This window comes from Dipodomys spectabilis, unplaced genomic scaffold (genome assembly GCF_019054845.1).
Source record: "Dipodomys spectabilis isolate Male_0828 unplaced genomic scaffold, ASM1905484v1 ptg000089l, whole genome shotgun sequence".
Taxonomy (NCBI): domain Eukaryota; kingdom Metazoa; phylum Chordata; class Mammalia; order Rodentia; family Heteromyidae; genus Dipodomys; species Dipodomys spectabilis.
This window is the reverse complement of record NW_024870766.1, coordinates 6892840-6909563: the sequence shown is the minus strand read 5'-3', so window position 1 is coordinate 6909563 and position 16724 is coordinate 6892840. Positions and strand designations below refer to the sequence as shown.

General features: G+C 35.5%; 1 protein-coding gene across 1 annotated transcript in view; it reads left to right on the top strand.

Annotated features, from left to right (window-relative positions):
• The window catches only part of Adam22 (ADAM metallopeptidase domain 22), a 184939-nt gene that overhangs the window by 1645 nt on the left and 166570 nt on the right, over positions 1–16724 (top strand). The window lies entirely within an intron of this gene.

Genomic DNA, 16724 nt, shown 5'->3' with positions numbered 1-16724 from the left:
CATATTCACAATCCAGATATACCCGAATGATGTGATAGTTGCACTGATTTACATGAGGAAGATCTATAAAAATAGAAAAATAAACTGTAATTTAGCCAAATACATGGTTTCCTGGAAAATTGCGCATGTAAGGTAGAAATTAAAAGCTACTGTAATGGCCCTCAAAGTTAGATTATTGTCGTAGCCAACCTCATACTCTGAGTTTTGAATGAAGGACTCTATCATTTGAGTTAATGTTGGGTGATGACCTATTTGCCTTTTGCATTTGACTTGTTCCCATGGAGAAACACAATTTTCTTATCTTATTTTCAAATTAATTAGAATTATTTCTATGAAGGAATATTCTCAGACCAATTTGCAATCTTTGATTGTAAAAAAATTTCAAACACTCACAAAAGTAGACAAAATAATGCAGGGAACTCTAAGCTTCAGTAGTAACTCATGGTCAGTTTTGCTTTGTCTATACATATTTTTTTCCTTCCTGTATTATTTTTAAGCAAATTATATAATTTCAATCATAATAAATGTTAGTAATACACCTCTGAAAGGTAAAGATTCCTTAAAAATGTAAATCTGATATTATGATATTTAAAAAGATAAGAATTATTTAATACTATTGAATAACCAATGTTTTCAGAAAAGTTTTGTTGTCATCTATTTGTGTATCTAAGCATATGTCTATATGTTTATGTATCTAGCCGTCTTGGATCTGAGCAACTTGTAATTCCTACACAGTACACAATTGAGATGAAAAACTCTGGCTGTTCTACAAATAGGTATCATTTAGGTAAACATCATGAGTAGATCATTAATTCAAGTCAGAACTGGAAGTAATGTTGTTTAGGAAGAGTCTGCATCACCATTGTTTGAAAGCTGATAGAGAAAACTTTGCAACTCAAGATTTACTCTGTAAGGAAAAAAAAGGGGGAGAGTAGGGAGAGATGACTATATACTCCAAAGAAAAACTGTAAAATCAAAATCAACTTTGAAATTCTCTGCTCACTTAGTTGTGCCCCCCAACACCCACATGCTTCATCCTTGGTCCTCTTGGTGTAATTAGGGCTGTTTTGTTTACCGAGCACGTATAAATTGTGTCTTCCAAAGCTATGTTGTCATGAAAGTAATAACTATCCCACTGCCTGGCACATAATAAGGAACAGTTAGTGTATCTCTGTATGCATCACCTGAGAAGTCATTGCAGTTCACCATGCTCTGTAAATCATTGACAAGTGGAACTGAATCTGGCAGTTCAAATTGTAAAAACCTATCGACCAGAAACCTACATCTCCTATGGTTAGGAAACTAAATTTCCATGTCCTTTTGGCATTTCTGATTTACTGACAGCTGTCAGGACCTGAAAACATATGTTGATTTTATATGATCTTTGGTATTTTTGTGGTAATTAAATAGATAATACCTGGGGTATCTTTAAGATATTTTTATCAACTCATTTTGTATTTCAGAAATAAAATCAGGATGATGTTATTTTGTGAGCTCACAAAGCATATATGTGTCTATATATATATATATATATATATATATATTCATTTGTTGATTATTTATTTATTTTTGGTCATGGGGCTTGAACTCTGGGCCTGGGTGCTGTCTCTCAGCTCTTCAGCTCAAAGTGAGTGCTCTACAACTTGAGCCACAGCACTACTTCCGGTGTTCCAATGGTTTATTTTCCAATGGTTTATTTTCCAATGGTTTATGGACATTCCTGTCCCAGCTGGCTTTGAACCAAGATCCTCAGATCTCAGCCTCCTTAGTAGCCTGGCATTGATTCATTTATTTGAAGGTATTTATTTACTGTGGCACGTGCTTTGTAGCAATTTTTATGAAATGCCCTAAGGGTTTAGAGATAAAAGACAATTCTAACCTTTAAACTGTTCTCAGGAAAGTGGGAAGATGAATCAGTGAATAAGCAATTACTTTTTACCCTAAGGTATGATTTGCTGGAGGAGATTACAGACAGCAGTCTGTTGAAGAGCAGCAGACTAGGTAGGTTCACTTGGGTGGGTGCTGTGTGGTCTTTGGAGAATGAGTTAGGAATTGGCCCTATTAAGAGAAGGAAATATGTGTATCTAATTGCAGGCCAGCCAAGGACATAGACAAGTGGAAGTCCAGATAGTCCATATTTGCCTTTGTTAGTTGCAAAGAGTTAAGGGCAACAAGAGGAAAGTAGGATATAGAAGCTGCACATCTTCCTAACTTACTCAAGAGTTTGATTTGTCCAGAAGGCGATCCAAGGATTTCAGTAAAGAGAATTAACTGGCCATTGTGGGGTGGTCCTAATTGTTAGAAATGAATAATTTTAACTTCAGTAAGCAAATAGTGATTGTTTCATTTTGTTCACTGGTAAATGTCATGTGTATCATTATTAAATTATTTAAGAACTTAATTCCTAAGTATACCGAAAATGTTGTCGATTAGTAATATTTATAAAGCACTTAGAACAATGCTGGGCATATAGTAAGTAACCTAAAAGCCTGTTAAATAACATTAACTCCCTCAGACTGCTCCAGTACTATTTAGAAATTTTATTACATCATTGGAATGAAAACTGGTAGCCTAAATGCTTGAGTTTAACACATTCTAAGCCAAGTTACAAATTACTCAAATTTCCCTAACTAAGTAGAATTGAATAGTTCCAGAGAGAGGAGCCCTTATACATCATTTATCTTAAATCAGGAATTGTTTCTCCTCTGGTAGGATCTAGCAGTTGACCTAGAGTAAGGTCATCAGCCTTGTATTACTTAATGACCCCTAACACTCATCAGAACTATGACTGTATAAATATCCTACTTTTATTTTTAATGTGTTCTTTTTCTGTTTTCATCCCTAAATGGGAACATAAAGCTATTTTAGAATAAATTTCATTTGGTTCGATTTAAATGGTAACTGTGTTGGTGGGAAATAGTGACTTTGTTGGGTCTATATAATAAAAAGTTTCTTTAGTGCATTGTTTAGTTATTTCAATGCTTAAGTTTTACTCCAAGTAGGATGATCAGCCATATAGAAAGCTTAGTGAGCCATAAAGTCTTAGAAGTGGTAGAATATTTATTCTTCACTATGTGTAACTGTGCTCTACTCAAGGTTGTCTACTTAGTTAGAAATAATTTTAGGGTTGGAAAATAGCACTAGAATATTCAAAATATTTTATCTTTTTCCTTGTGTCTTGATATTACTAATCCTGGATGAATTGCATGTTTGCAGGAGGAAGGATAAAACTTATTTTTTTTTTTAAACTGACAATGCATTGGGTAAGATTGCTAAGTCTTACTGATGTTTTGATACTAGTAATTTTGTGTTACTTTTATTAGAATAAGCATCTAGATGGTCATAATGATATGATGATGATGATGATGATGATGATGATGATGATGATTTTTTTTTTACTAACCAAGCATTAAAGATAGGTTATTTGGTAGCTTATTTTATTGTGTGGTCACTTCATGAATTTTTAATAATGTTTTTCACTCAGTGATTTTATTTCTCTATCATTAGCAGAATTTCTTTTTTTTTTGTTGCTAGAAGCCTTTGATGTCAAGAGTAGATAGGTTACTTTTCTCTATTTCATCCCCTGGAAAGTTGCATCTTCTTAATAGTCATAGTCATGTGTCAGTGACATGGATGTATGATTTCTTGTAGTTTTGATAACCAGTAATGAGTGGGAACGATGCAAGATGGCAATGAGATGACATGCAGAGGGTTTCCTCTAATTTTTCTGTGAATATCTTTGTACATGTGTTTAAGTGTGGATGAACTGTGCTTAAAATTGTGCTGTTTCATTTGGGAGTACTGAGTCAGCTTGACAGTAAATTGTCTGCAGTGCAGCTTTCCTTGGCAGAAATGGGCTCCTAGGAATTACAACTTTGGAGGTATTTTGCAGGATAGCACACACATCATCTTTTAATACAATGGGCATTTGTTTAAATAGCTTAATATAGATAAAGTTTTACTACCAAGCACAACTTTGTTAACTGCACTGAACAGGAAGGGAACATTTCCCAGCACTTTCTTGTTCACCTATCAGCCCTCTTTTACAGTTGAATAATTTCAAGAGAGTAAAAATTTTAAAAATTATAACATTTACCTTTATTTAAATTTTTATATCTAAGTGTAACCACAGAGTCTGAGACAAAAGAGACCTTTGAAGTAACCTAATCTAACTCAGGAATTCCTTATTGTATTCTAAAAGATCTCAATTTTTATGTATTGTCACTGCCTCATATCTCTAGCCTTCTAGATGGTCAGATGTTTTTATTCTTTCTTTTTCAGTCTGTCTTTTAATTAGACTGATTTGGGAGAGATTGCCTTTATTTCTTCCACTCGTGTACTCAGGATGTTGAGACTGTGATAGTACATACAATTTGATATTCAGAATCAAATACTGCAAGAGTTGTTGCTATTTGACAATCTGGCTCTACAGATTTCTGTGAATCCCCCAGTGTGTTTTTAATGCATGTAAAAGATGCTGTGGATCCTTGGTAGGCATAAGTGGCAGTCAAGGTTATACATAGTCTGGTATTATTAATTTAGGGCAGCCTGGAGAAGGAGCAAGGCAGACACAGCTGGCTGAAGAGGGACCTAGAATCATCAGAATGTGAACAAAAGCAGGTTTTGAATCAAGCAGGAAGGGAAGGTGACTTGGCTCACACAAATCAGAGGTCCAATCCTGGTAGAGAGGGTAACTAGAACTCCTCAGCCTCTGCAGCCATTCTATCAGTTTTCTATTGCTGTCATCATATGTCAGCACAACTTGGAGGCTTAAGACAACACAGACTCATTGTTTTAGCAGTTCCCCAGGAAGAGAAGTCTGACAGGACTCTCACAGAGCTTCAAAATCAAGGAGTCAGCAGGACCATGCTCTTTTCTAGGATCTCAGAAGGACATTTGCAGTTCTTTCCAGCTTCTTAAAGTCACTTACATTCATTGAAGTCCCAGCCTTTCCCTCCATCTTGAAAGCTAGTTACTTGCTAACCATTTCTGTTTGTCACAGTTTCTGACAAGCTGGGAAAGGCTATATTCTTTTTTTTTTTAATTTAATTTTATTGTCAAGGTGTTGTACAGAGGGATTACAGTTACATACATAACTTAATGAGTACATTTCTTGTCAAACATTGTTACTACCTGTCTCATTTTTCTCCTACTTCCTCTCCCTTCATCTCCCCCTTTCCCCAAGTTGTAAAGTTCATTTCTAACAGTGTCTTGTGAGAATCACTGTTGCATTAAAACTATGCTCTTTTAAGGACTTTGTGGTTAGAGAAGGCCCTCCTGGCTAATCCAACTAACTCTCCCATCTCAAGGTTTTGCTTTAATTAGCTCTGAAAATTCCCCTTTGCCAAATAAAGTACCATATTCAAAGTTTTTCTAAAAACATAACTAGACCTAATAAGTTGATTAATTCAGTATCCTCCTGGCTTCACTAGAGAGAAACCTTGAAAGAGTCTGAGAAATTTTCTACATTTTTATCTCCGCCATCTAAGGTTTAGTGGTTGTTTCTGCTGTTGATCTAAGTTTTAGGATTTTTGTTTGTCTTATTTTTATTTTATGTATTTTTAAGAGAGTATCTCATTTTGTAGCTCAGGCTAACCTGGAATTCATTATTCTCCTTCCTCAGCCTCCTCAATGCTGGAATTATAGACAATGTACTACCATGTCTCAGACCTGGTTTTTAAAAGAAAACTTGTGTTTAGTCAAACTTTCTCTTATAGTCCCTGTGATTGTCCTCAACTTCCCTTGAAGTGTTTAATTCTAAGGAAAGAACAAATCCTGTCTTCTCTTTATTCTCCACCTCAAATCCCTCTTATTTTCCTTCTAGTCTATCCCTTCCCTTCCTTCTTCTCCCCTCCCTCTCCCTCTTCATCCTCCCTTTTCCCCCTTTTCTTCTCCCTTGCTCCTTAATTTCTCCTACTTATTTCTTCCTCTTGTTTTTCTTCCCTTTCACACTTCTTAGTTGGTTGTTTTAAAGGTGTGCAGGCTCATGGGACAGCGCTTTAAGGGCCCACTCTTCTCTTCTTTATGCAGTTTAGACTCTGGACCTGAGCTGCTTCCAGGTCATGAGATGAAGTCCAATTAGCTTATACTTTTTTTTTTTTTGCTGGTCCTGGGGCTTGAACTCAGGGCATGGGTGCTTTCCCTGAGCTGCTTTTGCTCAAGGCTAGCACTGTAAAACTTGAGCCACAGTGCCACTTCCAGTTTTTTCTGTTTATGTGATGCTGAGGAATGGAACCCAGGGCCTCATGCATGCAAGGCAAGCGCTCTACCACTGAGCCACCTTCCCAGCCCCATGCTTTTTTGATTCTCTAAAAAAAAATCACAATTTGTTTAAAGCGAGAAGTAGACATATTTTGAATGACATATGGTATTTGTTAAATGAATGTATATTGAATGAATGAAGATTGCAAACTGTATGTTTTGAAATTTGCAATTATTTTTATAATTTTGTGTCAATCTTTGCTACTGATCTTAAGTTATTTTCAAGGTAAATTTGGTATTTTTTGGCATTAGTTATGAATACTTTAGTGTGTGTTCCAGAAAAACATTAGTTGAATTTAATAAGAACAATGGAATTGTTTTTAAGGTACCATTTCAAATTTATCATTTTGCTGAACAGTATTTCTTAGAAAGGATTTTTTAAAATTGATTTTGATCACTGAAGATGATGAAAGTTTTGATTCTAGACTGAAAGTTTATTCTCATATTTTATGAATCTGTAGATTGTTTAGTTAGAAACAGAAGAACATTGCTTTCTTTTTAAGTTATTTAAGTTGGAAATATACTGATTGGTAAGAATATAGGGAAAATTCAAATTGTATCCATTGCTGTCACCAAAGGTGGAGTTATTCTTGGCTTGGTAGGTGACTAGAGGTAAGACTAAACCATACTGTATAGAAATTCTTGTTGCCTTTCAGCATGCAACAGGGTAAAAACATGGAAGAGTACTGGAGCTGAGATATTAAGAATTATTGCGTAATTTAATTTCCTTAAGATAAGTTTAGCATGATGTTCTTATAGTTCTTAATGATCTTGTATAGACAATGTTGTCTCAGAGGTAATGACAGAAAAGTACTCTTAATTTGTAATTTAACTAAATTAATAAGTAATTTTACTTAAGATCATTAATGAATTAATCAATTAATGAATTAATTATTCTGATTATGGATTCTCAAAGTCTGTAGGATGATTGGGGTATTTTACTTTAATAGCACAGAAAAATGTAGAACAAAGGCATAGATCCTAATCTTTATTTTCACATCTTCCCAGAGTTAAGTGCAGACAGAACAAGACTCAAGTAGCAAAAGTTGACTGAAGGAAATTGTCCAATGCCATTGCCTGTAGGGGGCTCTGTTCCATTGTGAGGCTCTCTCATTAGTTGTTGTACAGGGTTTCCTCTACTTCATTATTTCTTTTCTCTCTACTGTATCTCCTTTCCTCCACTCTCAGTAAAACGGCCACTCTCTTGTAGTCTCTTTCCATTTGCATTTTCCTGTGAACATAGCTTCTCGTTTCCTATGACCTTTGGTTTATTTTGTCTTTACTCCAAACTCTACTTCTGTCAAGTGTCCCTTTTTCTATTAGCAACTAAAGTAAAAACAAGTCTCTGGAAGGTTATTTACATTCAGTGTTGAGAACCATCCCTGTTGCAAAGTGCTGGACTTAACTTATTTTTGGATTTTGAAATGGGTTATAGTCCCACCAGCTTACCATTTTATTGTTTACCTTTAAATTGTATTTTGTGTGGGTTTTGTTTTCTTTGCTTTTTCTTTGATTGCCCTTCAGTTGTAACCCATTCATTGTCTTCCTTGGACAGGTATTTATGTGGCCATTCTGTTTTTACTGCTAGAATAATCTTCCTAACCTTGTTTTCCTAGTTCACATTGTCCACAACGACCTGGATTTCACCTCTATGTACTCATTTGCTGACTACGTCATTTCTTCCATGGTGAACATTGCTACATAATACACATTCCGTGCCCCTTGGCTACAGGATTCCTAATCAGAGTAAAGAAATGACAAGGCACTGTTATAGCTATACAAATAGATTCAGCATAAAATTGTTCATGCTCATGTGTGTTGGGGAAAGGACTCAGAGCACTGGTAACTGTCTACATGAGTTGGCCATTTATGAATGTGAATGAACCATTATCATTCACAAAACCATGTTGTTTACTGTTGTTTAGTACTAATCCTGGTCCCCAGTGAGTGCTCAGTAAATATTTATGAATGCGTTTTAATTTTCTGTCTCAAGAACGTAGAGAAAACATTCTATGACTACTTAGGTTACTAATTTTATTATATTTGAGATATTTTCCATAGTTGTAACATTTTTTTCCAGCAGAATGGAATGGGGTTAAAAGGAAGATGAGCATCCTTCTACATATATGCCTAATCCCTTTTCCCTTCTTTCCTTCTTCCTTTTTCCCTCCCCCGTATTCTGTGGGCCTAACAGCACCGTTCCATAGGCATTATGCCTTGGTTTTCTTGCGGGCCCTGCACAGTAAGGAAAACTAAGTTGTCCTTCTTGCTTTGAATCTCATGCAGTGCTTATTAGAAAAGGCAGAGCCATAGTGATGAGAGGAGAGAATGCCAGAGAAAGTGGCAGGATCTTGGGCCAGTTTTAACACAGTGACATTTCAACCCAGAAAGCTGCTTTGCCGTCTCCTTGGCCTCTTTAATCACTTTAACAAAATCATTCATGTCAGTCTGTAGCCCCATCTCGTCTAAGAAAAATAAATCTGAGCTATCAAACCTTTGTTCATGATTTTATTCACCACATTTTGTCATTTGCTGCCTGGAGCAACATTTTCTTTAAGACAGTGATGTACATCATCTGAATTTATATGACATACTCAACTGAGGTTCTCCCTTAATATTTATTCTTTAGGGTGGATTCTGGCTACTTGGGAGGCTGAGAATGAAACAATGGAGGTTTGAGGCCGGCCAAGGCAGAAAAAGTTTGCAAGACTCAAAAAAGACCAGTAAAAAACAGGGCTGTAGGCATAGCTCAAGTGGTAGGGCTAGCAAGTTCAAGGCCATAAGTTCAAAACAAAGAAACAAAAAACCTTTAATTTTTCAAAGATGTTTTTGTATTAAGGACATTTAATTTTTTTTTCCTGTAGCTAAGTCCCAGATACTTATAACAAATAATTTTCCTTTGACTTTTTAGCTTTTATAATTTTTACTTTAAAATATTATTTTAAGCTGAAATAGTTAGCAATTATATGCAATCCATTGTGTTTTCTTTTTGTTTTCTGGGGGATAGAGTCTTGCCTAGGGTCTTGTTTTGTAGACATAGGGTCTCACTGTTCAGAGGGACTTGCTTCTGCCTCCTGCCTCCTAAATAAGTATTGAGATTACAGGGGTTACCACCATGCCTCGCCTAATACACTTAAGTATTAATTAATGATGTGAGTTAATATAGTATTCCATAATTTTCTTTTACTTCTCAGGAGGATATATATGGTACGCCAGGAAATTTTTGTGCTTCTAAGATTGTGTACATGCTACTTTAAATTTGAAGGCCCCTCTAGAGAATAATCATTTTAGTAAAAGTAATTTCAAGCATGTATATAACTGTGACTGAAGAATATGGAAGTAGGGTTAAAGTCAGAAGTGAAAGGGACATTTTTGGTGGGGAGGTGCTTGTGTTGAAAGATTAAATTTAAGTAATTGTCCCAGAGAAATAAAATGTTTCAGTTTTTATGACTTCCAGTGACTCGTATAACCTTAGACCAAAAAACCCCATATTTTGTTTACATATAGTTTAACAGATTTGTTGAGATAATTTACATATAACCTATTTAAAATATCTAAAAACAAAAGCTTTTTAGGGCAACCATCACCACCATTAAATCGAAAACATTTATATCATTTCAGAAAGAAATCCTCCAAACCTTCTTATGTTCACACTCTCAAAATGACCATGAATGTATGTTCTGTGTTTATAGACTTGCACATCCTACATATGGCATATAAATGGAATAATATACTATCCGAGCATTTGTATTTCAATTTTTATCTACATTGTAGTTTGTATACCTCATTCCTTTTTATTGCCAAATCATGTTCTACTACTTATACATTTATCCTGAAGAAAAACTTAATTGTTTCATTTCTTTAGCTGTGAGTATTTGTGTAAGAGTTTTTGTGTGGACATGAGGAAGCATGCCACAGACCAAAAGGCATGTAATGAAACAATACTTATCCTGTTACATGCAATGACGCCCTTTTTATTCTACTCTGTTCTCTCTTTTTCTAAAAACTCCAAGTCATTGTGCCCTTAAGTTATTTCAGAGCCTTTATTCTTCCATGAAAACCAAAATTAGATTGCATTTGCAATAGAGTTATGTCAACAACACTGATTTTTAACATAGATTTAAATTTTTTCCTTTTAGGGACTAAACCTAGGAACTTGAGCATGTTAGGCCAGCCCTGCATCACTGGACCATTTCCTTCTAAGTTCTTACAACTTTTCAAAACTTTTTAAAGTAGCAATTTATTGAGATACAGTTCGCATACCATAAAAGTAATCCTTTTAAAAAGTGCAAGTCAGTGTTTTTAATATACCTTTTAGTAATACTTGCATTCGTTCTCAATTTATATCTTTTCCTCTTCAGTTTGGCTTGTCCACGTTTTACTGTTGAATGATGTGGTACTCCTACAAACCAGCTGTGATCTATACTTCCTCATGTCAGCTTCTTTTTAACATGACTGTAGGCTCAGTGTTGGATGTAGCATTCAACTCAGTGGAAGAACTTGTATTTTCTTGCAGCCCATTACCATATTAAATAAATATTTTAACACTTAATCAATCCGCCATGTGTTCCTGAATTTCTAACAGTTTTCAACAAACACTTTCCAAAAGCTGTTATTCCAAAGTTAATTGTGTATGGTATTTCTCTTAAGAAATATTAGGTTAGAAAAAGCCCTTATGCTTTTATTTTAGCATCATATGTTCATTGTAGAAAGTGTTCAGGAAGAAAAAGGCTCTAAGTGTGAATATTACTGTTGCTGTTTGCTGGCAGTAGGGCGAATCTTGTGTATGTATATGGTATTCATGGAACATCTCATCCCATCATTCACATTGGGTGAATTTCAGTTTTTGCATTTCACTAGATGAGAGAAACAGCTACACTTTTCTCTGTCCTTTCTGACCTTTGTGCAGCCAGGTATTTTGGTTCTGTTTGAGCTATTAATCATGCCTTTTTATAGCTCTGTTCTCTGCAGGAGAATCTCTAGAACTAGAGAGTCTTGATTTTTTTTCTTTGTACCATTCTATCTTTGAATAATGAGGGAACCCAGGGGATTGGGAAATACATTTTGATTCTTGTTTCTTTTCTTATAAAGTTTAAACTTGCCAGATCTGCAATTAAATGTTTTTCATTGATACGTTGGTATTTCAAGTTAGAGGTCAGTAACTGTTTTGGTCAACACTAATGTCATGTGTGCGTGCATGCATGTTCATTCATATGTACATGTATGTGTTAGAAATACTTCCTGTGATTCACCAAACTCACCAACAAATGTTGGTTATATAGAATTAACTCAGGAGCACAAGTCAGAAGTTTTTAAGAATAAATAGAAGGCATATGCTGATAAGGATTATACTCTGGAGGATAATAACTTACAATACTTATAACTACTAAGGAACTAACAAAGAAATCAATGTGAAAACAGTCTTGATTATATTGTAGTTATGAGATTTCTTTTTCATTAGCTACTTACAATTTGCAACATATCGAAATCTTCATATTACTATCAAATAATAGTTGTCAGATTTGGTGTGAATTTGAAATTGACAAAAACATTGTACTAGAAAAGGTTCTAAGCATAGGGGAAACTGAGGTAGCTATCTGGTACCATAATGAGAGTAGTTAGTAATAGCTAGTGTAGCACAAAATCACAGACCTCAATAGAAAGGAACAGACAATCTGTAGTCTGGAAGTATCACCAGATGCAAAACTAATCCTGACATTCTCTTCATACATTTTGGGACTTTGGCTGTTCTTATTGCAGAATAATATACTAATATTGATGGACTAGGGCATTCCGTCTGCAGTCATTCTTTAATTCAGTCTTCACAGCAATCCTCAGATGTTGGTACTCTTGTCTCCACTTAATAAGAACAGAGAACTTCCCCACTGTCATTCAGTTTAGGAAGAAATAGAGCTAGGATTTAAACATAAGAAATCTGGCTACAGATTCTGGTTTTAACCACTATGCTATTCGTGTTTTTATAAATAACTCTCCACAGTTTTAAAACAGAAGGCAAACTTTTTTTGGACCCAACAGTTTTAATAAAAGCTATGTTATATCACTACTTTGTACAACAGAAACATGTCTTCCTTGGTAATAAAAAGCTGTGGGCAGGGACCTTTTCTTCCTCAGAGCTCCATGTGGCTCCAAGGGAAGTCCTTTGCACACAGTAGGTGTTCAGGCTTGGTAGTTGCAATGGACATGGTAGAGCAGTCCAGGAAGGCCAGAGAAGGCCAGACAGGATGAATTGGTGGTGTTTGCTGAGTGTGCTGTCTGGGGAACATTTGAATCAGAATCCCTTGCCAGGAGGCAACTTCCCAGAAACCTTGGCGGGAATGTACAGAGGGACAACCTATACAATTTTCAGAAAGGAATACATTTCTTTAGGGGATCATTTAATACATTAAGTGAAAACTGACCTCCATGGTACCTTTAAGGTATCAGAACAACAAGAAGTAAAACACTGTCATAAAATATGGAAAGAATGACTCTGCTTGGCCTTTTTCCCTTGAAAAAGAACCATGATGTCTTATAGGAAGCCTCTTAACCCAGCAGCTTATATATAAAAAGTCTTCATTAAACTGCTCCCATTTGCACCCAGTAGAGACAAGAACTGGAGAATTTACTTTATTCATCTTTGTATCCAAACACAATAGTCTGGGTCATATATAGGACAGATGAAACAGTATCCAAGTCCTTGCCTATATGTAGTGTTCTTATGGTAGAGCCTTCTTAGCTAATAACTTTATTCATCTTTGTATCCAAACACAATAGTCTGGGTCATATATAGGACAGATGAAACAGTATCCAAGTCCTTGCCTATATGTAGTGTTCTTATGGTAGAGCCTTCTTAGCTAATAACTTTATTCATCTTTGTATCCAAACACAATAGTCTGGGTCATATATAGGACAGATGAAACAGTATCCAAGTCCTTGCCTATATGTAGTGTTCTTATGGTAGAGCCTTCTTAGCTAATGGCTTTAGAGCTCCACCATCTTGCCCTAATGAGGCCATTGCTCCTTATGATTTGTTCTTTTGGTTTGTGACACTATGGGAGCAAAATTCCATCAACCTTTGACATGAAATTCTTTCTGTTATGAGCTGAGTTCATGTCAATGAAGAAAAGAATGGAGTGAATGTCAATTTGTTTTCTTTTTATATTCAGACATGAAGTCATAATGCTAATTAAAACTCTCCAAAATTATGGTTTTTATTCCCTTTTTGAAGATATATTTCAAGTATAAGGGGGAGTCTGCATGTGATTCTTATTTTATATCACATTTCAGGTCTAGAAGACTTCACAAGGATCCCTCTCTTTTCCTCATTTAGAGCAGTAGTTATTCCTTCTATTTTTAGGTTGTTAAACTAATTAGACTACAGAATTTGATTGTTTCAAATAGTAATTATTTTCCAGGTTACAATTGGCTTCAAGCTTTTCCTGCTATATGTATGACATACAAGCTTTATTGGATGTACATTTGGATGATGTGGCTTGATTTGTGTTTTTCTGTCTCTTTTCTTAGAATGTTCTACTTTGAGGTATTTTTTAGAATCAATGTAAGAAAGATTAAAATCCCTTTCCAGAAGGTGCTAATAGTGAGTTGCTTCAATAAACAATAAAAACACAAGTAAAATTAATTTTTCTTTATAAAAGAGAATAATTTCACTATTTTGCTACACTTTGGATGTTTTCCTTGTTTGAAAAATTAGCTTCATTATTCTTTTTAGATGTTTTTGAAGGCAAAAATCCCAGGAAAAGATTCCATTCTAGATATGTATAATATAGTATATTTAACAACTTTCTTAATATTTTCTTTCAAGCATGCATCATGTACAGATTCTTTCATTTGTCTGTAGCCTACAGGCCAACTAACCTAAAATAAATTTAAAAATTTAGGAGTCAATATAAATCTGTACCCCATGGGCACTATGAAAGGTTCCATGGGGTAGAGGTCTCAGAAATAGCTGGAAATCTGATTTCACACACACACTCTCTCTCTCTCTCTCTCTCTCTCTCTCTCTCTCACACTCACACACACACACATACACACATAAAATACACATTCCTCTATTGATTATTCTAAGTAAGATGACGTCTCACCAATCATAATTATGACTACTTAGGGGAAAAAAGATGGATATATTATTGTGATTTTTGTCCATGGACTTCTCTAATTTTGTGTCACAGTAAAGAAAAGTTTTAGAGGTTACTCTCAACTTACAGATGCAAATTTCTTGACATTAGAGGCAACTGCTTTTTTTTTCTTCATTTAGAATATTTTCCCTTTAATATTTAATTTAGGCTATTTCTTGATTATGTTCTTAGAAAACAATTTGGACAATTGAGTTTTGTTAAAAAAGAAATCTGGCCCTTCTCAAGTTTATTATATGTACATGTGTGAGCAAAAAGTTCTCTGGAATGATGTGGCTTATTCTTTAGCTCTAGGAGAGCAAAGATGTTTTCACTCCATGTGAATTTGTTCCTCAGAGGAAATTGAATTCATATGTGCCAGCTATTTACTATGAAATTTGTTCAGTGATATTTCTGAATTTTCTTTCCTCAAGTACTTGGATTTGGGCCTTTAGTGGAAATGAGCCTTAACTCCCATATAATCCTGATATCTGTAAGCAATATGAAATCAAGCAAACAAAAAAAAATCATTGATATAATAGGGCTAGGTGAAATAAGTCTGGCTGTGAAAACTTAATCATTTTTCATTTTCTTCTTTGGATTTAGCCTATTTTTGATGTTGCCTCCAGGACAGTGTGTGGCCTAGCTGGTAGAGACAGATCCTGTTTCCAAGTCTGCCTTTAAAATTATTTGATTTAGTGCTAAAGTAACTAGTAATTCACTTTAGAGAGTGATAACTCACTCACTCATTTTCCTCCTCTGCTCTTTTACCTTTCTTTATTTAGCTTTAACTTCTTACATTATTCTCTGCAATGAGCTTTTATATACTCTGCACTGTAAACAAAAGATTTAAAGTGTTTTTCTCACAGCATACCATAATTGTGACTATTTTCAGTTCACATATGGTAACAACAGAATGAAGTGGAGAAAGTCTTCCAAACTCCACTCTAAATCAAATATCAAGCCAATTGTGGGGCTGGAAAGAGCTCTCCTCTCATTTCTCCTAGTCATTTCTGGACTTCAGAAAGGTATCAGTTTCCCAAGGTTGCTTCATCTGAGGGGTATTGTCTACTGACATTTGTTGCATCCAAATGTCAGGATTCTTTCCACTCAGATTTAATTACAGCTCAGTATACCTGTACATTGTATTATTCTTAGGCTACTAAGTAACTTAGAGGTCTGCTTTGACTTTCAGGATTATATGAGTAAGCATTTTCTTGTTCAGGTCTTAAATTGAAGGTCTAGTAATGGGCAGTTAATGGCCAAGATGATGGAGAGACTGATTTATCAGAAGATAGCTAAAGCATAAATAGGTAATGAGGCTGCCTGACTTCCTGAATGGAGATGAGAAAATAGGATATAATGCCAATGTTGGCACAGTCTCTTTGCCTCTTGCTCACTGGAGCCGAAGCCACTGGAGAGAAGGGACCGTGGCAGCAAGGAAATCACAGTCAAGGGCTCTCAGTGCCCTCACAGCTGGAAACTCAGCAGAATAAATTAAAGGAATGCCTCTCAAAAACTGACTTTATTTAAGGAACGCCGAGTTTTGTTGTGTGTATGGCTTCACTTAAGGGTTCCTGTGTACTGAGAGCTACATTCTTTGATCTTTGTTCTTGAGTATCTCAAACAATGGTCATAGATTGTGTTCATACCAACTGCAAAACAATTCACATTAAGTAAAGTCAGGAGCAAGAATTGAAGTTTGAGAGGAGAGTAAGTTCCACTAGATGAACTTTCCCCAGGAACTGGCCACATTTTAGTTTCATAGGGGTAGCACTTTAAGAAATACCATGGGATGGAATGAGTAGAGACGAAGAGTGAAAACCATGTCAGGTAAAAAGAAGTCCTGAAAGTCCTCTGTGTGTTACATGGGCTCCACATAAACCATGGTATAAAGATTAGGAGTCACTAGACTGACCCGATGATGTGATTTCCCCAGCTTAAAAAGAGTAAACAAAGCCAATAACAGCTACCTTTTTTTGGTCAGTTGTGGGGCTTGAATTAGGGCCTGGACACAGTCTCTAAGCCTCTTTGTGCTCACAGATAGAACTCTACCACTTGAGCCACAGTGTCACTCCCAGTTTTCTGGTTATTAATTGGAGGTAAGAGTCTCATGGACTTTGCTTCTAGGGCTAGCTTCAAACCACTATCCTTAGATCTCAGCCTCCTGAGTAGTTAGGATTACAGAGGTGAGTCATCAGCACCCAACTAGAAGCTTCCATTTTGATTCTTTCTTATTTCCTGCATCAGAAGCAGAAAATGTTTTTCTTTTTCTATTTCTCCCTACTTGAATCCTGCTGTACTAAAAAGACTCCTTGCTAAAATAATACT